The sequence below is a fragment of the Triturus cristatus genome, chromosome 5_1 (genome assembly GCF_964204655.1).
Source record: "Triturus cristatus chromosome 5_1, aTriCri1.1, whole genome shotgun sequence".
In the NCBI taxonomy this organism is placed as follows: Eukaryota; Metazoa; Chordata; class Amphibia; order Caudata; family Salamandridae; genus Triturus; species Triturus cristatus.
Window position 1 is genome coordinate 51,668,258 of NC_140587.1, and position 26,694 is coordinate 51,694,951.

General features: G+C 47.5%; 1 protein-coding gene across 2 annotated transcripts in view; it reads right to left on the reverse strand.

Moving 5' to 3' along the window:
- Positions 1-26,694, reverse strand: part of LOC146830145 (uncharacterized) — a 61,497-nt gene that overhangs the window by 20,355 nt on the left and 14,448 nt on the right. Inside the window, exon 1 of one of the 2 annotated variants that reach the window (XM_085604395.1) lies at positions 15,449-15,586. The exons of the other annotated variant lie outside the window; for it this stretch is intronic. The gene's annotated coding sequence lies outside the window, so the exon portion shown is untranslated. Of the gene's footprint in view, positions 1-15,448; positions 15,587-26,694 lie in introns of those variants that run through there. 2 annotated transcript variants of the gene reach the window in all.

Sequence of the window (26,694 nt, forward strand, 5' to 3'; positions counted from 1 at the left end):
AGATCGGAACAGTTCTGCCAATGTATGGGGTACGTTATTATTTATAGGCAGTACCCTGTGTAGAGTATTCAGCCTGTTGCATACTAAGGAACGAGAGGGACAGTACTACCCGGGGCACACTTCAGGAGACTCTATAACCCGCTGCTCCTCACTGTGTCCCCAGATCCCCTCCTTCCCCACTAACACCTGATGCGTTGCATCACTGTGGCGCACTGCACAGAATATTAGGGGCACAGTAGCCCTCTCTGCAATAGAACTGTACAAAAACGGAGCATAGGCACACAACACGACAGTAGGCAATCTCCCTAAAGCACAAGGATGTGGCGTAATGACCAGAGCTGCCGAGCGGGAAGCTAAGGAACCAGGTTCGAGTCACGGCGTTGGCTCACCGTCCTGTGATTCTGTGCAAATTAGTTAATCTCCCTGCGCCTTCCAATAGGCAATGTGTTCTTGTGTAATGTAACTGGTTGTCCTGTAAATCTCTCCAATACTTTTTGGTGGACTTCGCGCTAAATATAACTGCAAAACAAAAACAAACAAAAAGCAACCAGCCAGCATACCCCATCGAGCAAGAGCTCACTACACCGGCTGATTTAGCACACGCATAGCTATGAGGGCTCTGTACACCCCAGTACTGTCCATGGGGTGGCATGTTTCCACTACACACACAGCGCTGGCAGTGGGCAGTATCCAGACACACACCGAGTTAGTGTACAGTCCTTAAATCCCTATACAGCCTCGGGGTCAGGAACAGTACATTGCACTCTCACAGCACTCTCACAGCACTTCAAGGTCAAAAAGGCAAACAAACTGATAGTTGTACTATAAAGAAGTCTTAATAATATTGCATTTTCATATTATTAATATTGGAAACACTAGCCAGAACTGTTGAGTGAGTTAGCTTGAAACGACGGGCTAATAATGCAACACCGATAGCTCAAACTTTAATAATGCGAGACCTATTGCATTGCAAATGCTTGTTACAAAATTGCCTGCGAAATTTCGAAAATGTGATCTTCTTTGTTTTGTTTTGTTTTTTGACGAAGGGCTGCAAAAACAGATATTTTCACCTCTCAATTCCCAACTTTTGGGGAACGAGGACCTCTTGTGGACATCCTTTTGAAGCGCTCACTTTGATTGCCTGTGACTGACTCAGTCACAATCAAACATTTCTCAAATTTCCATAGGGTGAAAAAGGAGGCTGCCTACACCAATGTCCTGCCTAGTTGTGCCTACTTCTGAATATTACTACATCATTTTGTTTCCGGTCCTCTTGAATTCAAACTCTACCTACTGTGAGGCAGAGTACTGGGTGCACCGGAGAGACTTCCTTGCAGTCATGCCTGTCCACAATACAGTCTTCCTTCTGAAAAATGCTCTTTCAAAACCAGGCCCGCTATGAATACAGTATATAGAAATAAGGTCTGCCATCATTACCGTGCAGCAAGAAATCCAAGTGCATCACTTCTCATCTGGACGCTAGTTAATTTCACAATTTGGTTTTGTTCTGGAAGCAGTAATAGCTCTAAATAATTAAGGGGCATATTATCAAGACAGGCGATACAATTATCGCCGCTTTAGCGGCAGAAAACTGCAGCTAAAACGGCGATAATGGGCTTGATAATATGCTCTATGGAATTCCAATTGAAGTCCATGTTAGATGTGGCTAGCTTGAATCCAGTGGCAAAGTGAGCAAGGGACCCACATATGCAAATCAATCTGACCCTGTGCCTCATGGGAACAGTCCAGCCCGAACTGCCAAGCAATGTCTTCCCTGGACTGGAAAAAAGCATCCTGGGACCGGTTTCGGGTTCATAACCCTCATCAGCCAGGCTATCTTTAATCCAGTGGCAAAGTGAACAAGGGACCCACATCTGGGCATACCCTGCCAACTTAGGGCGAACAAAGCGATACCAAAGGGGATGATGGACGGAGCGTCTGAGCAAATCAAACACTCACCCCCAGTCAACTGATCTGGGTTTAATCCATCATCATTCTTTAGCTCACTCCACCACCCCAATTCAGACATGGCCATATGCAAATCAGTCTGACCCTGTGCCTCATGGGAACAGTCCAGCCCGAACTGCAAAGCCATGTCTTCCCTGGACCGGAAAAAAGCATCCTGGGACCGGTTTCGGGTTCATAACCCTCATCGACCAGGCTATCTTGAATCCAGTTGCAAAGTGAGCAAGGAACCCACGTCTGGGTATACCCTGCCAACTTAGGGCAAACAAAGCGATAATAAAGGGGATGATGGACGGAGCGTCTGAGCAAATCAAACACTCACCCCCAGTCAACTGATCTGGGTTTAATCCATCATCATTCTTTAGCTCACTCCCCAAACCCCAGTTCATGCTCAGACGTGAGTCCCGTGCTCTCCATGCCACTGGAATCAAGCTATCCTGGCTGAAGAGGGGTGAAACCCTGAAACCGTTCCTAGGATGCATGTTTTCAGTCCAGGGAGGACCTGACCTGGCAGTTCGGGCTAGACTGTTCCCATGGGGCACAGGGTCAAGACTCATTTGCATATGAATGGGTCCAAACTGGAATGGCATGGTGAACAAAAAAACAATGGATTTAGGCTAAGATCTTTGTACTGGGGTGAATGTATGTCATTGTTCTGCATTCTGTCCATCAACAGTTCTTTTTGCATTTGTCACCCCGAGTGGGATGGGTATGCTCAGACGTGAGTCCCGTGTTCTCCATGCCACTGAAATCAAGCTATGCTGGCTATCAAACCTACTTTATTGGATGTCTTTCCCAATTGAAGTGGTCTGCAACATATTGTTCCTTTTTCATTCTGAGTGGGCTCTCGGCATCCAATAAAGTAGGCCTATTTGCAAGTGAGTCAGAACTCATTTTAGCTTGGAGAAGCGAGTTTACTTTTTCTCTCACTACGGGGTCCCATTGGGATAGCACGACACAAGCACTCTTGTGCATCTTTCCACATCTCACTGTTTATCTTTTCTTTTTCTTCACCTCCTAAACATGTTTCATTTTTTCAGTCATGAAAATGAATGATGAAAAACCTGAGCAAACTGGTGAGTACCTACCAGCAGCTCCCTTGGTGACGCTTACGTGAGGTACTTTCTGACCTCTCACATATTTGTTTTCCTTGTATACACTAACAAGTGGGGGTTAAGTGTGGTGGATTGACAAACATTGAAAATTGGACACCCAGGTCCGGCTGCTATCGGCATTTTTCAGAAGACAGCTTTTGGGCAGAGCTATCACTACCCTGTCCCCAGGGTCCTTGGAAAAGCTTTCGAGTCCGAGCACAATCAGGTATTTTTTTATATATTCATGTTATGAGTGGAGGGCGACCTGATTGGGAAATCCCTCTTATGCTCCTTATTGTGGATGATGTCCATGGACCTGCCCTGGACCTGGAGGGGCTTACAAAGCATGCCCACATTGGGTTGCTCATCATGGGTGAAGCATCAAGGGATCTATTCACAAAATGCATTTTGTTGTATGTTTAGTAGTACTATAATAGTACTAGTAACGTACCACAAAACGCTGTTCACAAAAAAATGTGTTGTGGCTAGTTATATAGTGATGTCATAAATGATGTCATTTGAGATATCAGTGATGTCATAAATGATGTCATAGAACTTGTCATGAGTGATGTCATGTGAGGTCATAAGCAGTGCAGGGCAGGGCAGGGGCGCTGCTTACTATAACTAGTGGATTTCTGTGGTTTTGTTTAGTTCAAAACATTAATGTTGTCACTGACAAAGTCACTGTGATGTTTATAAAAAAAAGAAACAGCTCCTTTTATCATACTTAACTATAACGTTACTTTAATCTTTGTTTTTTTCAGATAATTTCGAGGTTTTTTTAATGTAAAGTGAAACTTAATTACCATACCTAAAAGCAACCCCCTGCCAAATACCATGCGTGTCGGAGGGTTTGCTGCAATGCCTGCAGCCAACCCTACAGCGGGGGGGAGGGGGGGGGTTGGCCATAGGGCCTGCCCCTTGGGACCTCTTGCACCACCATAAAAACCAGGACACTTTAGGGTGAGTAAAGTTCTTTATTCTCCACTACAACTCGAGCATAGCCATCCCTCAGCCACTCAGTCTTAAATTATTTATATATATAGGAGTTTTATATAGGGCGAACTTGACCCGAAGGTATCGGGTATCAGAGCCCAGTTGCGTTACATGAGGACACATTCATTTTTGTTCGGCACGGGGAGAGTAAGTGATTTGCCCAGAATCACAGGATGTTCAGTGTCATTGCCGAGACTCGAAACCGGTTCCCTAGATTCGAGGTCGACCGCCCTAGCCGTTAGGCCAACTCCTCTCCCAACTTCGGAACAGCTCTTCATGTAGAACATACAGACCATGGAATGGTAGTGGTATTCCAACCAATTTACATAAACATCTGATTACAGGACCCCATCCCACAGGGCTTTTTTTAATTAAAGGGGAGAGGGGGCGTGCAGACCCCCTCCTTGGGCCAATTTCGGCCATGGGGACCCCATCCTCCGGAGCAGCTGCAATAATTATGGGGAGGAGGGCTCTGTTCCTGGGCCTCAGTTGTCCTCCTCCGCCAAGTGCTACAGCTCAGAACCTGTGTCTAGGTCCTCCCCCTCCATATGCTCACCCTACTCTGCTGTTGCTAGTGACTGGTGAACCTCTGCCCAGGCCCGTGTGGCTTTCTGGAGCTTCAGCTTCCTGGTGTTCCTCTTGGCTGGAAGCCTACTGTCCAGACCGAACACCTTGAGCTCAGCCACTGTATAGCTCTCCAAATTAATAAGCTTGAATTCCATTTTGGCAGGCATGGTCGCAGACAGGCAGGCCGAATGAGAGTGAATTTTAAAAAAGCAAAAAAGCTAATCAACGAGAATTTTAAAAACTGAAATTGGTATCAAATTATTTATCTGGGATTGTAGTACCACGCAAAACCAGTGTATTGCGCTGCACAAACTCAAGCACTGAATCTCACCACTGAACACCAACGTAGGAAATTGGGTAACTGGTTGAGGGGGGTGAAGGCAAAAAGTTTGGGGATGACTCTGCAAAGAGGGCCAAGTCCAACAATGGCCTGGACTTTTGTGTAAGTTTACAACTGTTTGGTATTCACAAAGGTAAACTTAGAAGAAAAGTCTAAATGTATTACTTTTTGGTCTTCACAACGGTAAGTTACTACTAGTAAAGTTGGACTTTTGGTCTAACTTTACCTTTGTGAAGTTAGACCAAACTCAAACAAAAGGGTGAGTTTACCTCTGTGAATCAGGCCTTAGATGTCTAACATGCAGTGCACAGACTGTAGTCTGTGTGTTTCCCATTCCCCTCCAGCCCACCCTCCATTGTCCGTGCGCTTCCTCGTTGTCTATTGCATGGCCTCTTCCCCACCAGTGCCCTTCTCTCCCAACCTTCCTCTATGTTGCCTCATCCACGACCCCCATTTGTTAGTTTATTTAATGAAAAAAAGCACATGAGCACTTGCTGCGTCATAGCACTTTTCTAAAATGATGTTACGCTACGCTGCACAGCAGCTCCGCCGCAGCAAAGCTAATAGCTCTTATTGGCCAAATCCTACTGGCTTTGCCCGTGATTATTTATATTTGGTTATGGAAAGGATTGGCAAAGTCAGAGGAGTGTAATGCCAAGGGTGGTGGAGCTGGCTAGCAGGACATCAGCTTATGGGTGACTCCCCCATGACTCCTCTACATCTACGCTGAGCAGGAGGAGGGAAGGGCGGGCGTATGCGACTTAAAACTGTACAGGTGTAAATATGACTAAAGGGGGTTTTTCCCCCTGGGGTTCCTGGTGACAACATAGACCACTCACGGTTTGGGATCTATAATTCCATATGTCATGAATTATAAGTTACAATTAACCAATTGCTGCTGAATAGGATGAATGACAAGTTACAATCAACCAATGGCTGCTGAATCGGATGAATGACAAGTTACAATCAACCAATGGCTGCTGAATCGGATGAATGACAAGTTACAATCAACCAATGGCTGCTGAATCGGATGAATGACAAGTTACAATCAACCAATGGCTGCTGAATCGGATGAATGACAAGTTACAATCAACCAATGGCTGAGCCACGATGCGACATATTTACAACGTGATGCATCTAGTGAGATGCGTCCCGTTGTAAAGCCCTGCGCTACATTATATCTGAGTCAGGTATATTGTATGCAGGGTGGGTGTTCCGTCGCAAAGAAGCCTCGTAAAAGTGACGCAGTGAAATCTACAAGATTTTACTGAGTCACGTTTACGACGCCGCTGCGTCAAAACCTTGCGCCTGCTTGAAGCAGGCGTAAGAAGTGACGCAGCATGTTAGGAATAGCCATACCTAACCATTGCTGGAGTTGCGTCGTGCTTGCGACACGACTCCAGCAATGCGTTGCCTTTCACGTAAAAGATGCGTCACGCATCTTTCTATCCTTGCGCCATGGTCACGCATAATAACTGGTGGATCTCTGCCAATATGCAGAGATGCGCCAGTTATTGTAAATCTGCCCCTTTATTATTAAATATTCTTGTAATTACCAACCCTTCCATATCCCTAACTGACTAGAGCTGAACATCACTAGTGATTGGTCTCATTGTCAAAAGTGTGATTATGCAAACTATTACATTGCAATTGGCTACAAAGCAGGGAGTCCACAATGTTTCACACGAGTCGGGGGGGTCTTCACTTTGCATGCATGCCTCTGGCTGCCCTTGAATGGGGGGGTCTTCACTTTGCATGCATGCCTCCGGCTGCCCTTGACTGGGGGGGTCTTCACTTTGCATGCATGCCTCCGGCTGCCCTTGACTCGGGGGTCTTCACTTTGCATGCATGCCTCCGGCTGCCCTTGACTGGGGGGTCTTCACTTTGCATGTATGCCTCCGGCTGCCCTTGACTGGGGGGGTCTTCACTTTGCATGTTTGCCTCCGGCTGCCCTTGACTGGGGGGTCTTCACTTTGCATGTATGCCTCCGGCTGCCCTTGACTGGGGGGTCTTCACTTTGCACGTATGCCTCCGGCTGCCCTTGACTGGGGAGTCTTCACTTTGCATGTATGCCTCCGGCTGCCCTTGACTTGGCGCCCATCTCGGAGGCGGGTATTTGCCGGCTCTGACACTGTAACATTTTGGACACCCGGCCCCCACTTTAGCCCTAAGAGGGGGTCACCCTCCTGCCAGAGGAAAGACTATTCATCCCGCATCCTTCCGCATACTTGCAGTGCAGTGTTGCCTGCTGCAGCGCCGGGAAGCAGCTGCGTTTGTAGAGAGCGCTACAAAAAACAAATCCCCTATAAATGAAGATCACTCCCTTGGTCACAAACGTTTGTCTTGCAGTTTGAGCGAAACTCCTTGGTGTGACTTTAACCTGTGCCTTTTTTAAAAACAATAAGTGCTTAAGGCTATAGTGTTCCTTAGGAGCCGCCACTTGTGATGGTTTGTGAATGCCGAGGATGTCTGGTCTTGATTTCACCTCCTGGGCCTTGTTTATGAGGTCTTGGTGCAGGACAGCTCCGCAAGGAATCTTGCTGTGCTACCCTATGTCAAAACAAAAGAGTAGGAATGTGCCGCATCTGTGAGATATGACGCGTTCCTGTCCTTTTCCCCTGCGCTGGTGCACAAAGGGCTGCCATGTGCCAACACAGGCGCACTTGCACCAAGGTGGAAGGGTGCCTACGTTGTGGGGCTGATTGATTTTGTGCAGGAAGGAACACCTTCCTGCACAAAATCAATCAGTTCAGGCGATTTCCTCTTTCTATGTGTGCTACAGAATGCTGCACACATAGAAAAAGGAAAAAACGAGGAGAAATGAAAACATTCTCCTCGTTGCGTCTTACTAACGCCACCCCTGGGGTGGTGGCGTTAGATTCTGACACATTCCCAGGTTTACAATTTCTCGTACATCTGGGAATGCTTCAGAGTCCACAGGTGTTGCGTGGAAACAATCATGGAATGCCCCTTTCACGCAGTATTCTGCATGAAAGGAGCACATATTTACGAGGCCATGAAAAGTCAAGTAAAGGGGCTCTACGTGGCCTTGTAAATATGCACCTTGCACCACCAGAACGTCAAAATGGTGATGTTCCGGTGGCGCAAAAGTGCTCCCTGCCTCCTTCTTCCACTACCGGACACTTCCTGCCCCTTTGTCTCACTCTCGCAGGTTCTTTTCCATCTCAGCTCTCTCCCTCTGTCAGTGTTTATAGCTTCTATCATACTACCCCATTCCTTCATTTGTGTTTCTCTTTCGCTTGCTCTGGGTCTAAGTCCGATGAGCAAAAGTAAGTGCGAACCCCCAAACATGAGCGTCTGGTGGGCCCCACATGCAACCACGGGCTCAAACTAAGCACTGGGTTTATGCCTCAGTAAGCTGCATAGTTCAAACAGGTGTAACTTGGGGCTTTCAGGTAACACAAGGATCTCAGCAACAAAAGCTGAAACCCACTGAGCTGGCTACATGAAACACAACTCTCTGGCCTGCGTGTTACACGCTGTGCTTTGCAGCACTCACACTACCAGTTGCAAAACGCCCATAAAATAAAAATATAAAATGTAAATCTGTATTTGTAAAGCGCGAACTACTCACCCTTATGGGTCTCAAGGCGCTGGGGGCCATCATGGAAATTAAGGGAGCTATTGCCCAGCCCAGAGTCACATGGCGCTGAGCTGAGCTGCCGCCAGAGCCGGGGATCAAACCGTGAAGCCTGTGCTCCAAAGTCAGCTGCCCTGTCCGCTGCACCACAGCTCTCCAACTGAAAGGGCTTTAGCTTATTTTGTGCTGGTTGGGACATGAAAAAACTGGTGGTTCCGGTAGAAATCCGATCAGCTGGCAACCCTATTCAGGAGACTGAATGTTTGTTGCAGGATGAACACATTATTCATTCCCTCCACCCTCTATTCCTGAGTGATGCCATATTAGCAATAGTTTAGCTTATATCTGAAACCCTACCACAACTCACTCCTCATTTTCACTGCTTACCCTTCACTTTCACGCTCACCCTGCACTCACAGCGATCACACTACACTGACACAACTCACCATGCACTCACGCCATTCATCTTCCTCCTACCATGCACTCACACAAGCTCACTGCACTCATGCCCCTTGTCATGAATTCACGTCGTTCTCCCACCACTTACCCTGCGGTCTCATGAGCACACCGCTCACCCTACACTCACACTTTTAACCCTGCATTTACACGAGCACACTACTCACCTTGCACTCATGTGACACTTTATTTGCCTGTCACTCTCACAGCTCACTCTGCAATCTTACCCAAACAAGCACATCACTCACCATGCATTCATTCCTCCCACTCTGCACTTTCTCCCGCACCCAAACTCATGTGTCACATCACTCTACCTGCAGTCACTCCTCTCACCCTCCTCTCATAGTCTCATATCGCTCACTGTGCACTCACATAGGTTCTCCTGTCACTCACACAGCTCACCCTTCACACACTTGGGCACGGCATTCACCCTGCACTCACGATATGCAAACAAGCACATCACTCATACTGGAATGAAACCAGTCACCCTGCACTCCCTCCTCTCACCTTGCACTCACGTGGGCAAACCTCTCAGCCTGCAATCATACAGGCACTCTGTTCACCCTGACTGCACACTGGGACAATAGTCTGCCGGAACTCATAGGGACACACCACCATCCTGCACTAACTCCTCTCACCATTCACTTACCAGTCACTCTCACAGATAACCCTTCACTCTTACCACTCACCCTGCACCACATACAGGCACACCACTCACCCTGCATTTACAGTGCTCACACCACCGTGCACTCACTCCTCTCTCTCTGCACGGACTCCTCTCACCCTACACTCACATGGGCACTCCTCTCACATTGTATCCATGCAGCTCACCCAACACTCACATTGGCACATTTTTCACCCTACACTAGCACAACTCACGCTGTACTCGCTCACACTATTCACCATCACCCAGCACTTACATGAGCAGACGTCTTACTCTGCACATATAAAAATTACACAACTCTAATGAATATACACATATTTCTACAAAAGTATACACAGAATACCTGCTTGTTCCGTTAGTTCTAGATACCTACTGAATTCCATCTGGAACAACGGGGTTGGTGCAAGAGGGGGAGTGGACTGAGAATGTGGGGTAGAACAAGGAGGGAGACTAGGGCTGAGTCTTTGTGGTATGGTGCTGGATTGAGGATCGTGTGACACCATTCACCACATTGCTTCCTTCCAAGACACCTGGCTGGAGACTCTGACATTATGCACGTTATTCTTAGCATACGGGGTGGATCCATAGTAAAATGTTGGACCTGATATTTGAGGTAACTCTTGTCATCAGATTTCCTGTGCTCATTTTATAGGGGGTGTGAATGGCAAAATGCAGACCCTTGTATACTGGAGGGAATTTTTAGAGGTACCAATGAGCGGGGTTGAAGTATCCATGGTACATAGATGGTGCTGTCATATTGAATGTACTCCTTGGCATGAGGGGCTCACCCAAGAAAAAAATGCTGGACTTGCTATAGTGGAAGTTTTTTCTGACTAACACATTTGAAAAAAACTAGATCTACTCCTAAGAGAGGCCAGGCGTCCCTGGTGCACCATGAAAGTACTGGAATATTTCATGAATGTCCTATTAGTGTCTGTGGCGTTTTAGCAAATTTGATCCCAAAAGTTTCAAAAAATTCTCATGGGAGAAGCCCACTCTCCCTTAAAGCATCTACAATAAATTTGTTAACTTGTTTTGTTTACTGCAATTTGGAGGAAGCATCGCACCCCACCACTAACATAGATATTTTCCTCATATAATGGCTATGAGCTTAGCTCTGACCCCATTTCCAGAGATGTTTGTCCTGCCCCAGTGCTGGGAGCAGGACTGGCTTTATGGCGGTGCGAACAGTGCAGCCGCACCTGGCGTTGACTTTGGTGGGGGGCGCTGAGTTTAAAAATATATTTTGGTTTAAAAGTACATGAACTTTTTTGTGCATAAGACAGTTTTCAGGCAACCATAAAATGTCAAGATAACTCTGGTGATTAATGTTCCTACTGGCAGTTTTGGCTCATCGTAAAGTAGCACAGAGGGTTAATGTGCCTGCTGCAAAGAACTTGTACCATGCAATTCACAGAACTGAGGGGCGTATTTACATGCCCCTATAGCCACCACAACGTCACTTTTCAGGACACTGTAGTGGCGATAGGGTCTTTGCCTTATTCACAAGGCAGTGTTAAGCCACTTAACGTGGTTTAACGCCGCCTTGTAAATAAGGCCCCTTTCACACTATACCTAGCGTGAAGGGGGTGGGCAATGGGTGTTGCGGTGGACGTTCTACCGCAACACCCATTGATCAATCAATCAATCAATCATAGCATTTCTAAAGCGCACTACATACCCGTGAGGGTCTTAAGGCGCTAGGGGGGGGATGCTGCTACTGTTCGAAGAGCCAGGTCTTGAAGAGTCTCCTGAAGGTTAGGAGGTCTTCCGTCTGCCGTAGGAGGATGGGGAGGGTGTTCTATGTCTTGGTGGCAAGGTGGGAGAATGATCTGCCGCCGGAGGTCACTCTTCGGTGGCGAGGGCGTGGTCTGCGGAGCGGAGCTGGCGGGCGGGGGTGTAGAGGCCGAGTCGGCTGTTGAGGTATGCTGGTCCGGTGTCGTGGAGTGCTTTGTGTGCGTGGGTGAGGAGCTTGAAGGTTATCCTCTTGTTGATCGGGAGCCAGTGCAGGTCTTTCAGGTGGGGGTGATGTGGCAGCGGCGGGGGATGTCAAGGATCAGGCGTGTGGAGGCGTTCTGGATGCGTTGGAGTCGTTTCAGGAGTTTGGCCGGGGCTCCTGCGTAGAGTGCGTTGCGTAGTCCCGTCTGCTGCTGACGAGGGCCTGGGTGATCGTCCTACTAGTTTCGGTGGGGATCCACTTGAAGATCCTGCGAAGCATGCGAAGGGTGTTGAAGCAGGAGGAGGAGACGGCGTTGACCTGCTTTGTCATGGAGAGTGTTGAGTTGAGGATGACCCCCAGGTTTCGTGCGTGGTTGGTGGGTGTACGGGGTGCTCCTAGTGCCGTCGGCCACCAGGAGTCTTCCCAGGCCGAGGGGGTGGAACCGAGGATGAGGACCTCCGTCTTGTCCGAGTTCAGCTTCAGACGGCTGTTCTCATCCAGTCAGCGATGGCCTTCATTCCTTCGTGGAGGTTGGTTTTGGCGGTCCTTGGTGAGCGAGAGGATTAGCTGGGTGTCATCGGCGTAGGAGATATTGTTGAGGTCGTGCTGTCGGGCGACGTGGGCGAGTGGTGCCATGTAGGCGTTGAACAGCGTTGGGCTGAGGGATGAGCCTTGGGGTACGCCGCAGATGATATCGGTGGCTTTGGAGCGGAAGGGGGGGAGGTGGACGCTCTGGGTTCTCCCGAAGAGGAAGGAGGTGGTCCAGTCCAGGGCCTTCTCTTGGATTCCGCCGTCGTGGAGACGTGCTCTTAGTGTGCGGTGGCAGACTGTGTCGAACGCGGATGACAGGTCCAGGAGGATGAGGGCCGCGGTTTCTCCATTGTCGAGCAGGATCCTGATGTCGTCGGTGGCGGCGATGAGTACAGTTTCGGTGCTGTGGTTGCTGCGGACCCCGGACTGGGACGGATCCAGGATGTTGTTCTCTTCGAGGAAGCTGGTCAGTTGTTTGTTGACGGTCTTTTCGATGACCTTCACCGGGAACGGGAGAGGGAGATGGGCCGGAAGTTCTTGAGATCCTTGGGGTCAGCCTTGGGTTTCTTAAGTAAGGCGTTGATCTCTTCGTGCTTCCAGCTCTCCGGGAAGGTCGCTGTCTCAAAGGAGATGTTGAAGGTTTTCCGGAGGTGGGGTGCGATGATGCTGCTGGCTTTATTTAAGATGTGGTGTGGGCAGGGGTCTTCCGGGGATCCGGAGTGGACAGTGTTCATGATTTTGATGGTGTTGTCGTCGTTGATGTTGTCCAGGTGAGCAGGCGGTTGGTGCGGGTGGTGGTCGTGGGGGCGGGGGTGTCGGTGGTTGCCGGGGTGGTGACGGCATCAAAGCTGTTGTGGATGTCTGCGATCTTGCGATGGAAGAAGGTGGCCAGCGAGTCGCACAGGTCTTGTGACGGTGGGATATCGTTGGTGTTGGAGCTGGGGTTGGAGAGTTCCTTCACGATGCTGAAGAGCTCTTTGCTGTTGTGTGCGTTGTTGTCTATGCGGTCTCTGAAGGCGGTACTTTTGGCGGATCTGATGAGTTGGTGGTGTTGGTGGGTGGTGTTCCTGTGGGCTGAGTAGCTTTCCGGTGTTCTTTTGCGGGTCCAGTTTTTTTCTAGTTTTCGGCAGGTTCGTTTGGAGGCCTGGAGGTCTTCGGTGAACCAGCTGGCTCTCTTGCTGGTGTGGGTGTTGGGGGGCTTCTTGAGCAGGGCGAGGGTGTTGGCGCAGTCGTTGATCCATTGTCTGAGGCTGTGGGCTGCGGCGTCGGGGTTGGTCGGGTCCGCGGGTGGGCTCTGTGCGAGGGTGGCGGTTAGCTGGTCCTCGGTGATCTTGCCCCAGCTGCGACGAGGCATCTGCTGGGTGTGGTGGTGTGTGGTGGATTTCCGGAAGGTGAAGTGGATGCATCGGTGGTCGGTCCAGTGGAGTTCGGTGGTGCGGTCGAAGAAGACGTGAGTGCTCGCTGAGAAGATGGGGTCAAGCGCGTGGCCGGCGGAGTGAGTGGGTGTTGTGACGAGTTGTCTGAGTCCGAGGTTGCCGAGGTTGTTGATCAGGGTGGAGGAGTTGGCGTTGTTGTTGTTCTCGAGGTGGAAGTTCAGGTCCCCAAGGAGGATGTAGTCCGTGGAGGCGAGGGCATATGTGATGATGAAGTCGATGATGGAGTCGCTGAACTGCAGTCGAGGTCCGGGGGGTCTGTAGATGAGGGTGCCTCTGAAGGTGGTGTTGGGGTCGGTGTGGATCTGGAAGTGCAGGTGTTCGGCAGTGTTGAGGGTGTCATCGGCGTGTGTCGAGATTTTGAGAGTGTTCCTGTGGACAATGGCAATTCCTCCTCCTATTCCGTTGGTGCGGTCCTTGCGGGTGATCTTGTAGCCTTCTGGGATGGCAATGGCGATGTCAGGTGCCGAGGAGGGGGTCAGCCAGGTCTCTGTCAGGAAGGCGACATCTGGGGCGTTGGTGTCGAGTAGGTCCCAGAGTTCGACGGCGTGTTTGCGGGTGGAGCGGGTGTTGAGCAGGATACATCTGAGGAAGTTGGGTTCCTTTTTGGGCAGGTTGGCGGGCCGGATGCTGGTGAAGCTGCAGTTCCGGCAGGAGAAGGGTCCTTGGGTGCGTTTCGGGGTGGCCTGGCAGCAGGTGCGAGATCGTCCGGCGTTGAGTGCGTGGAGAGTGCTGGAGTCGTAGCGGAGGCGGGCGTCGTGGTGTTTGCGGGGGCCAGGGGTCCTGGCGCAGGGCACAGTCCAGGCGCGGACGGGCGCAGATGGGCTTGCCTTAGGCGCGCCTGTGCGGCCTCCATATGAGTGGCTGTGGGAGGGAGGAGCAGCTGGGAGGCGGGAGCGGGGTGGCGAATGGGTTTGGAGGGGGGCGGGGCCGCAGGGGAGCAGCGGTGGGAAACTAAGGGGGGAGCGGGTGGGGGTCACAGAAGGCAAAGGGACAACAAGAGAAGGGGGCACAAGGGAGAAAACGAACACAAAAACACCAACAGTGGGGGCACAAAGAAATAGGCAGAAGAAAAACAAGGCAGGCAGTAAAGAGGCAAAACGAAAGGGAAGCGACCTGCCATGGCGATGATGACGCTTCCCCATATTTACAAGGAGAGCGTAAATATGGGGCAGCGCCAAACTTAAGACCAGGGAAAACCTGGTCTTAAACAGGTGCAAAAAGGAGAAACCTAGAAACAGCAAAAGGCCACTGATTGTTATGTGCAGGAAGGTGACCCTTCCTGCAGATAAACAATCAATAAAAAAATTACGTTTTGCAACTTCTATGTCTGCTGCATTAAGCAGCACACATACGGTGCAGCCCAGTGTTTCAGAAGTGGCGGAGCGCGGCCTTAAGTCAAGGAAGCAAACGCTGCGCTCCGCCACTACCTAGTAAATATGCCTCTGACTGTGAGTGAACTATGAGTAGCACTATAAAAAAATAAATGTACGTCAGCGAGAGGCAATGGATAGATGAGGTGCACTGTGAAGTAATTCAAGGAGAAGGAGGTTATGGGGGAGCAGAGCGCCAAAAAAGAATATTGTAACGGCCGCCAACAGCTCTTGAGCTGGGACTCTTAGCCCCCTCCACCCGAAGTTCAGGTCTAGTTGCGTCTCTGCACACTACCCCTCTATGGGGACTACACTACACATATCTCTCCAGCAAGTGCATGAACCAGCAGAGTTACCTTGCTGCTGTGCTTGGGTGTTAACCTCACTCGCTATGAATGGGGTCTATTTTCCATTTTCAGCCCTGGGTGGATGAGTCTTGCACCCGTGTCCTCCTCTTCTATAGATCCCACTAACTCCCAGTGCACCCACCTGTTCTGTGCAGTAAGGTGTTGGATCGGCGTCTGTGTTGTGGGGTCCCCTCTGTTCCCAGCCTGCTCCTAAAGCTGTCTGGTCTGTGGCCCCGCAGCCTGGCCCTCTCTTCAGTCTTAAACACACCTCAACGCCCCCGCCCCAAGCTCACACCCTTCACAATGTCTCTGCAGTTCCTACAAAGCAGGTTTTCCAAGGAAATCACAGGGTGCGGTGACGGAGGCCGGTGTTGTGTAATATCTGGTATTTCAAGGGTATCGCGTACCCCCTGCTCTTTTGCATTTTTCGGAAATGAAACTCAGCCCGGGCGGGTTCAGACAGAAGCAGCCGTGGCTGAGTTAGGGGACACACCATTCAACAGGATGCCAAACTCGGCTATAAATCGCCTGCAACTTGTCCAATATTGCAGCGGACAATAGAGACAGACAGAAAACGCGATAAATACAAAGAACTAAAATAACAATTACATTAATATACATTGTGAAAGTTAGTAAAATGCTTGCAGAAGCATATGGAATCATAACAAAATAAACACAAGGGGAAGAGAATGACAGAGAATAGAAACAACGTCAGGGACGAAAATGAGGGGAAACCAATATCAAAACGGGTGGAAGATGAAAGGTTGAAGGTAAAGAAAGGCAATGAGCAAAAGCAAACTATTAAAACGGGGAAATAAAGTATTTTGTTTTTTGTATAATGAATTTGTTGGCAAACATATAACTTGCAGAGTAAGTGCAATGACAGCACATGTTTGGTTAGGTTCAGGCAGCCTTGTCAGCCCTATATGTTTGTGTCTATGGTAATTGAAGAAGAATTGGCAAAAGCCAATAGGTTTCACCTATGAGAAATTTATTAGCTTTCTCATTGTTTTTCTTACAATTTTTTACATGGCTCAAAGTAAAATTAACAAGCATTTGCAATGCATTAGGGCTCGCATTATTGAAAGTTTGAGTTATTGGCGTTGAAAATTATAATATTTGCTAGTTTTTTTGTTGTTAAAAATATCCCAGCAGTAGCAAATGTAATCAAATAAAATCCACGAAGCAAGAAAAGGGTGCAGTGCCACAGGCTGTAACTAGGTGTCTTTGTGGAGTTGTAAACAGACCTCTATTAGCCATAGAAGGCACTGCACCCTTACTCATGCTACTGCTATAATTTTTAACAAAAAATGCAATCGGTCTCTCATTAGTGTGCGTTAGTGCTATTGGCATTGTAAATGGCAATGTCTTTTACCAATGTGTTACGGAGTGTATGTATGTTGGTTGTATTGGATTAGTTAGTTGTGTAATTGTGTGGTGTGGAGTGGATTTGTGTAGCAGAATTATGTGGCATGGCGTACTGTGGAATTATGTGGATAGTAATTATGTGGTATTGAGTGTACTGGAATCGTCTGGAGTGGGATTCTGTGTTATAGAGAGTAATTATGTGAATGGTATTTTGTGTTGTAGTGGAGTTTAATTATGTGGTGCGCTGTTGAATTTTGTGGCATGATGTGGAATTGTGGGGTGTGGATTGGATTTGTGTGGTGTGGATTGGATATATGTGGTCTGTTGTCTAATTGTGTTGGTGAGTTGAATTATGTGGTGTGGATTGGAAATGTGTGGAGTTGAATTGTGTGGATATTTGGTGATGAAAAAGAACAAATAGGTACGAGCTAAGTGCAAGATCTGTGTGTTAAAAAAATATAGAGTTAGAGGTTTTGGCTGTTGTAAATGTAAAGATTTTACCTGTGTGTAATGGATCGGAGTGGATGTATGTGGTGTGTATGGAATTATGTGGGTTCGATTGGAATTGTTAGTTGTGGCACTGTGTGGAATGGATTTGTGTACTGGAATTATTTGGCATGGTGTGCAGTTGTATTATGTGGATAGTAATTTTGACTATCGGAATTATGTGGAGTGAATTGTGTGGAATGGTATTTTGTGTTGTGGATTGTTATGTAGTGAAGTTTAATTATTGATGTGCTGATGAATTTTTTATGATGTTGAATTCTGTGTTGTAAATGTAATATTGTGTTGTGTAGTGGAATTTTGTTGTGGAGTGGAATACTGTGATTTGGTGTTGAATTATGTGGTGTGGAATGGATTTGTATGAGTTGAATAGTGTGGTATGAAACAGTGTGGTGTTGAGTGAAATGATTTTGAATGGAATTATGTGGCATGGTGTGGAGTGTATTTAGGTGGATTGTTATGTGGCAGGGAGTGTATTTATGTGGGGTGTATTTATGTGTTATTGAGTAGCGTGGAATTAAATGGAGTTGAATTATGTGGTGTTGAGTTGTATTACGTGGATTGTAATTATGTTGTGTGGAATTGTGTGGCACTGAATTGTGTGTTGTGGAATTGTGTTGAATTATGTGACATTGAATGCTTGTTGTCTATCTACATTACTGCTGAGTACATGTAAAAAAGCCTTCCCTTTAAAAACAGTGAAAACTTTGCTTAAAAGCTTTAGAAAAGCTGTGTCAACGTTCCTACAATTTCTGGAAAGAAAGCTGCCCTGTTAACAGTTCCTGAGTGAGCAGAAACATTTTTTTTAAATTCCTATAAAGGAGGATTCCTTTTGTGGAAACATGTGGGTCATGGTTGTCTGCTTATAACAAATAGCCCAGATGTCTTGGTTACATTTAATATGGCCTGTTTAGTGTCTCTGAAGTCCCTTGGATTTTGAATTATATTGTAGATGCTTTAGAAAATAAAGAGATTAAAAAGGAATTGTTTTACAAAAGCAGCACACTATCCCATATTAAAGAAAAAAAGCCTTTGAAGACATCACAAATAATGTTTATGATAGTGCAGACAATGGCAATGAGCTGATTGTGCAGGGAATGCGCTGGTTCCGAACTACATTTTTGGTGATCTGTTGGTTCTTGGGTTGTAGCACCAAACACTCACTTCCAAGGGCCCAGGACTGGATTTTGCACCACTTGGCAGAGCAGGACTCTCAGCAGAGGAGCCTAGGTGCTGGTAGCAAGATGCAGGTGAAGTCTTTGATATCCCTGAGACTTCAGAAACAGGAGACAATCCCAAATAAGCCCTTGGAGATCCTTTAGAGACGCAAGATATAGAGAGTAAAGTCCAGCCCTCTCACTCCACTCCCAGGCAAGGAGCAGCAGACAGCAAGCCAACACCGCAAAGCAAGCAGCAAAGTGGAAGTCCCTCCTGGAGGCACAACATCTCTTCTCCCTGGCAGAATGTTCTCAGTCCAGAAGTGTTCTGAATATATGGTGTCAGCAGTCCAGTACTTATACCCATTTTAGTCTTTGAAGGAGGGATACTTGAAAGAAAGGTCTTTATAGTGCACAAGACTCTGCCCTACCTTGCCCTGACTCCAGACACACTACAGGGGAGTATGCCGCTCTTTGTGTGGGGACAGGCACAGCCCTATTCAGGTGTCAGTGACAGCTCCTCCCACCACTCTAGCTCAGGAAGGCTCACCAGCCTGGTGATGGGCCTTCAGGATACGCAGGGCACACCTCAGCTCCCTTTGTGTGACTGTCTAGAGTAAATTCACAAAGCCTAGCTGTCACCCTGACCCAGACCTGTATTCTAGGGACAGGCAGAGGCACAGGATGGTTAAAGTAAGAAAATGCCAACTTTCAAAAATTTAAAAAACAATTTTTCTAAAAGATGTGTTTTTGAATTTTGAGTCCAGAGAGACCAAACTGGAAGTTATAGTTGTAAAGTTTTACAAGGCAACTCCAAAGCTAACCTATGGGAGAGATAGGCCTTGCCATAGTAAACAAACATTTGCGATGCAAAAGGGCTCGCATTTGCGAGGGTTTGAGCTATTGCCATTGTAAATGCCAATGCCTTTTATTTATGTATTTTGAAAACCTACAAGCGGTGTGTAAACACGCACTTTGTACTTATAGTTGTTTCTTATGAGAAGCAACGCTGGCAGTAACTACGCATCTTTTACTTCCAGCTTTTCTTTTCGGCCCTGGAGGCAGAATGTGGCTCCATGCCAACAGCAAGACAAGCGGTAGTGCTCTATGGACTGAAGTGAAGCTCCTCCCAAGGACAGGTGCCGGTCTGAACTGCTCGCGTCAGGACCTTATCAGCCACACCGGAAACTGGTTCAGTTTGAATACAGTGCCTGTGGCAAGCCCTGTTTACACTGAGTGGAGATCGTTGGCCAAACTAGGTTAAAACAGCAATTGGACCTAATATAGCAGAATTTCAAATCTAAGGTGAGAATTAAATTGACAAAATATTTGACTTGGTGTGAATCCGTAAAGCAGCGGAAGACTCCTAAAAGAGGTATGATCTGAAAGGATGCACAGAAAGGAGACTGCATCCCTTTGCAAGAATTAACATACTAACTCACTTATTAGGGTAAGATAAAGACAGAACAGTACATCTAGCATGTGGGAGAATTGACCATGAAATACAAAAAGCATACTTGTTGCTGCCATGCTAGATATTGAGATCTTTAAGAGCAGGATTTATAGAAAGAATTTTGAAGGCAACGCAAAACTAAATGGTTGACCAAGTACTCTTTCTACTGGCCAACCAGCAGATGCAAAACTGTAAAACAATAGCAATGTTCATGAAATAAGGGGAGATGATCACATTAAGGGGGGAAATGTCACCTGATTGAGTCCTGTCCTGTGAAGCACTTTAAGGACAAGGTAGTCCTCTGTTAATATTGAGGCATTGAAGTGAAGCGCATACGAAGAGTGCGATTCCTGCACAGGGGTCGTGTCAATCATGGGAACATCCCTGCAATGGAAAATGCAGTTCCAGCAGGGGGGGAACAACGAAGATCTGACAAGAGTGCTCTGGACCATTGATCAAGATAGGCCACAGCAATTCTGATACTGTTACAGGAGATTTAATCAAAGTAAAAAAACAAAATAACAACAAAACCCTTGGCTCTTCCCCCTGCTCTTTGGGGCGGCACATGCTCCTTGCCTGATGCTCTTCTTTACAGGGAGGTGGCAGAGGACTGTCCCTCTTGGATGTTTCTCATTCCACTCAAAGAGGGTACATTCTCAGACCAGCGTGCTGTTTGTATTGGGGCACAGGAGGCAATTCACAAGGCTAATGCCTTTTCTGTTGTTCTTTTCTGCTTTGTTTCTCATTTAATGAATCCTTCCTGTCTCATATTAGCGGATACTGTTTTCATTGTGGTGTTTTAGTCTGTCTGCAAATCCCAAGAGGCTCAACGAAGGCGCAGCATGTCCTCTCTTTTCCTGTCCTAGGTCTGAGGCCGAGGTCTCTAAAATGAGTATCATTGGGGGGAGTAAATAGAATCTGTCAAGCAGGGCTGAGAGGTGGACATGGGCTTCACAAACACACTGGTATATGTTGACAATCCAATATTCAATTCACAGCCGGACAAGCTCTTTAGCTCTCTAAGTAGGATGAGTTCAGTGCTTAATTTGTAAAGTAAAAAAGAAAAAGTACCAGGGCCCTTGTTAGGAGGCCACTGCAGCTTTCATCACACATTGCCCCTGTCATGCTGCCGATGATGATAACCACAGAACTACTGACCATCACACTCCTGCAAGTGTGACAGTTCGAACTAGTTCAGGCCCCCAAAGCTGTAAAAAGGGTTTGGGTGGCAAATAATAGTAATTTGTTATGTATATTGAATTAATAATTAACTGTTGTTTTGGCCATCCCTAAATTAGAGAGACAGCGTCACCTTGTGGCAGACTATCACAAGCGCCGGTGTTGACAATTAAGAGCCGGTGCTGAGCACCAGAAACCACCTGCTCAAATTAAGCATTGGCTGTCATGATCCAGCCATGCCCTGATGGCCCAGTTCTAGTCAAGGCCTCCTGCAGCGTGCGAGCACTTTGTATATTTTTGCCATGGTCGAACTTGGTTTCTGGCCCTGGGTCTGGCTTCAGGTTACTGCATGAACATAGGGACAATGCACAGATGTACATGTACACACAACACATACAAGCAACCTTGCACCCAAACCCACAGATATATATACATTGATGGAGAGATGGCAACAGATAAAGATACCCATGCACACAGACCAACTGCTGTAAATAACACTGAACCCTAGGGTGCATTGTGCACCAAGCCCTGTGCACCATGCAGGTTAAGCGCACAGGCTTCTAAGCATGCCAGTGGTAAACAACAGCACCCACACAATACTGTTTAGTAACCACAGACAAGGAGAGGACCCATTGGTGCTCAAGCAATATGATCACTAAATTCCAGACTTCAGAAGGCGCGAAACACTAATCCGTACTCTGCAGTACATGGGAGGTACAGGGCCACTCAAAACAGCGGTGACCAGAGTGTGGGAATTGTCTGCACTGCAGACCCTGAAGCTAAATGAACTGACCCATTGCAGAATTAAAAGTTACTAACACTGCAGCCATGACTGATTATTAATTCTTTGCAAACATTCTGGCTTCCAAGTGCATAGAGGATGGCAATTGATTTGAGTCAGATATCGGTGAGATTATAAATGGAATTGTTAACATAGCTTGTTTAGGGAGGCTTTGAACACAGGCTAATCCCCCTTCTTTGCACTGCTATGTAACTGCTGGTGGTCGCTGGCCACTCTCTCTAAAGCGCTAAGAGACCTGCCGGTGATTATGCGCTATATAAAAATCAATTAACATAACATAACATCAATGAAGATTCTCACAATCACCCCACCCATCTGGTGATCCTCCTTCACCGGGAGCCTGAATCCTGTTGCTGTCTTCCTGCAATGAAGAGTGGAAGTGCAATTTTTCAGTCGAAGAACAGAGATGACAAGATGACCAGAGAGTTCAAGCTCTGTGGCCTTGTTATCCTCTCTGGTAATGCAAAACGAACGCAGGGAGAGGGACAGCAAGAGAGCCGAGAGCAAATAGGGTCATGAGAAAGAAGAAACTAACCAATGCTCAAAACTGCAGGTGTTTGGGAAGGAGGCAGTCAAGTTTGTCCTTGCCTCCAATATATGGAACTTTTCCTTGCAGAAAAGCCAAACAGATGAACCAGACAACACGGTAGGTAGAGATGTGCTGACAAGACTGGAAACGTCTCATCTGCACGGTTTCATGAAGAAGTTGAGTTTTAAGAAAACAGGAGTGACTCTAAGGATTTGTTTGCCACAGTGGGAACAAGGCAATTCTTGATCTGAGTAAGAATGACTAAACCAAGTATGAGTGCATGAAGGCAGTGGCGTAATGATATTTGAGGGGGCCCCCTGCAATGTACGTGGAGCGCCCCCCCCACACTCCAGACCCAGTTAAGAGTTCTCAGGCCACCTATGCAGAGTCCCATAGGGGCCGCCTGGTGCCTCGCCCCCCGTACCGCAGGGGTTGAGGAGGCTATTGTTATGCCACTGTGCATCTCAGTGCCTAAGAGTGGGGGCTGGGCATCTGTTGGGTGCTGACGCGTCAAACACATCTCAAATATCATGGCTGAGCGACAGTAGGATTTCAGGCATAACAGAGGCATGTAACCTGCTCTCATGTTGTCTAATCTTCCATCTAGGCTTGACTGATGAAGATTCCTGTTGGACTAGACCGTTTCTGCTGGGTCATCCTAAAACTGGTTGCCTTCACTCCTCTATTTTTGCTGAATTCGTTTTTGTTGTCCTTGGGTGCACTTTACCACTGCTAACCAGTGATAACGTGATGGTGCTCTCTCCTTCAAACATGTCAGAATTGGCTTGCAACTAATTGGCATATTTAGTTTACTTGTAAGTCCCCAGTACAGTGGCATTGTGGCATTGGAAAGTTCATGTCCCCCAGAGGTGACACTTGACCATTTTACCCCCCTGGAGAGGTTAGATACACTGAAACTGCTGAACTGCATCAAATCTGGTGCTCCCAGTGACCCTTGTCCAGTTTGGATTATTAAGCAAATCCCTTATATTATTGGTACTGAATTTACTCCCTTACTTAATGCTGTTTTTTCATCCGGAATTTTTCCAAAAATATAGAAAAAAGCTTCCGTTCTTCCATTATTGAAGAAACAGTCATTGGATCCCAAGGACCCCAATAACTATCGACCGATCTCTAGACTTCCCCTGCCAGCCAACAGTGATTTTCTTCTTTCTACCAACTCTTTGGATCCATCGCAATATGGGTTCAGAGCCTTTCATAGCTCTGAGTTGGCTCTGTTAAAATCCAAGGAGGAAATTAGAGAGGCCGTGGATAGGGGAGGGAATGCTATACTGATCCTATTAGACCTATCCGCGGCCTTTGATACGGTTCACCACATGGTACTGCTTAACCGGCTATCTGAAATAGGTATAAGTGGTTCGGCCTGGAAACTGTTAAAATCGTTCCTGACGGACAGGTCACAAACTGTAGACCTAGACGGTATCATCTCAGAACCTTTTTCACTGCTGTGTGGGGTGCCACAGGGCTCAGCTCTTAGCCCCACGCTTTTTAATATCTATGTGGCACCCCTGACTGGTATCATTAGGTCCTTTGGGTTCCTTTGGGTTCCAGCTCACCTCTTATGCTGACGACACACAAATTGTGTTGTCGCTGACGGAGGGAGCGGAAAAGGAGGCAGGCGATCGCTTCCATGACTGTATGGGATCCATCTCAACCTGGATGTCCGCCAATTGTCTAAAACTTAACTCAGCTAAGACCGAGGTTTTAAAATTTGGCAATAATCCACGGGTGTGGACACCACAGTGGTGGCCAGAGGATCTGGGCTTGTGTCCTGTACCATCAAGAAAAGCCAAGAATCTTGGTATTGTGGTGGATAATAAACTCACCATGGGGGACCAAGGGAGCATTAGGCTTGGGCGGTAAATTCCGTTCTGCTTGCGGAATTTGCAGAATTTTGGAGTACGCGGAATTGCCCTAAAATCTGCGTTCTGCGGCTTCGCAGACTTTTTTGCTTGTTCGCGTTCTCAAAATGCGTGTTTGCGATATATTTCCCCCCGAGCATGCAAACAGCGATCGCGAACAGGAAAAAAAGAATCGCGAACAAGCAATTCCGCGTGTTCGTGGAATTTCTGCGTGTTCGCGGAGATTTTTTACCGTTTTGCAGAGCTTTGCGTAGCGCGACTACGCAAATTCCGCCCACCCCTAGTGAGCATGGTGACTTCTGCATGCTCCATGGTCCTCAGAATAATCAAAAAAATTAGGTTCTTCCTGTCTGAGAGGAGCCTTAGAACTGTGGTGACGGCACTCATAATGTCGCGTCTCGACTATTGCAACAGCTTATATCTTTTTTTTATTTTTAATACTTTATTTATACATTTTCCAATAAACAGGCACAGCTGCAACTGAGGCGTACATTACACAGAGCAATTGGGCAATAAAGTACACACAACGTTGACAGTGATCCATAATCATCATATTAGACCGGTCTGGTCCAGAATAAAGTTCTAGCTTTGCATTCACTGCTTGGGAGGAGCAGGCAGGGCAACACTAAGGCAGCACAGACTTTCTGATCCTCGAGTTGCGAAGCGAACCAATGCATCCCCACCAGCAGCAGCAAAACATCTCCCCCACCACAATTCACGAGTCCACAATCTTATGAGGAGAATTACTATGACACAATTAATGAAAATACATTTCCTACCCATACCCCACCGTTTCAGGAGTACTAAATTCCACTCCCCGTGGTCTCCATGAACTTATGTTGCGGATACAATAGTGGAGGCGACTGTGGCAGAATTATTGTCAAGAGGGTGCGCAAGAAGATAGCTCTTTAGGGGTTCCCAAATATCAGCGGGTTTAGAGGCAGTGGGCAGAAGCTCCGAGTATCGGAGCAACGTGTCCTGGCAATATAACATGTCCTGTACCCATTCCTTAAACTTTGGAGCTCTGCCCCTCCCCCACCGGCAAGCCACCCGCCTCTTCGCCAATAGGAGAGCGATAGTTATGAATCTACGGTAAAGTCTCCTTATTGGTTTGGTATATCCCAGTAGTGCCTGAAGTGGAGACAGAGCCAGTGGGGTATCAATCATCTCTGAAAGGGCCGAGTATACCAGCAACAGCTTATATCTCAATGTTCAAAAACAACATCTGAACAGGTTGCAAGAGGTCCAGAATGAAGCAGCCAGATTGCTGACCGGAACACCCAGGTTCGCCTCAGTTAAGGGAGAACTTAAGAAATTGCACAGGCTTCCAGTACCATTAAGATCTCGCTTTAAAGCTCTTTGTATTGTCTTTAAAGCTGTGAATGGAACAGGTCCTGAGTTCCTTAAATCTAAATTCTCATGGTATATCCCAAACAGAACACTACGGTCAACTGAGTCTAAACGAGTAATAACTCCCCCTTTTAAGAAAACGAACTGGGGAGTCTTGTTCACTGCGCCTCTAAGGCTTGGAATGAACTGCCTTTCCAACTGAGAAATGCCCCAGATCTTGTTTCTTTTCGGAAGGGTTTGAAGACATGGGGGCATATTTATAATAACTGACGCATCCCTGCATATCAGCAGGGATGCGCCAGTTATTTTGCGCCCCAGCTCCGCCACCATGGATGCGCTGCATTTATAATGCGGCGCACCATGGGGCAAAAACGGCACAGATGCGTCACGCATCTGTGCCGTAAAAGTGGCGCATTGCTGGAGTTGCGACGCAAGCGCGACGCAGCTCCAGCAATGCTCTGGGGGGCCCTATCTTCACAATGCTGCGTCAATCCTTACGCCTGCTTCAAGCAGGCGCAGGGTTTTGACGCAGCATGGGCTCAAAAGTGACTGATTGAAATCTTGTAGATTTCACTCAGCCACTTTTAGGAGGCGTTCCTGCGTCGGAACGCCCCCACCTGCCCTGGAACGCCTACATGTGGCGCAGGGCTTTACAACGTGACGCATCTCCCAGATGCGTCACGTTGTAAATACCCCGCACCATGGTGCAGGATTTGCACCGCTGCTGCGTCACAAAAGTGACGCAACGGCGGCGTAAATGAAGCGCAAGTCAAACATAAATCTGCCCCATGGTTCTTTTCTCACCTCTAGGCCTTATGCTCCTCAGGTAATCAGTGCTTAGCGCCAGGACACCCTAGAATAACCGTGCACTCTATAAGCATAAATAACATAACATAACACTATATTTGCCCAGGACCTGTAAATTGAATGCTACCAGTAGGCCTGCAGCACTGATTGTGCCACCCAGTTAAGTAGCCCCTTTTAAAACATGTCTCAGGCCTGCCATTGCAGCATGTGTGCGCAGTTTTAAACTGCCATTTCGACCTGGCAAAATAAACCTTTTGCCAGGCCCAAACCTTCCATTTTAATACAAATGTCAACCTGGGGGTACGCCCTGGACAGCCCAGAGAGCAAGGTGCAGTGTTTCTAAAAGGTTGGACATA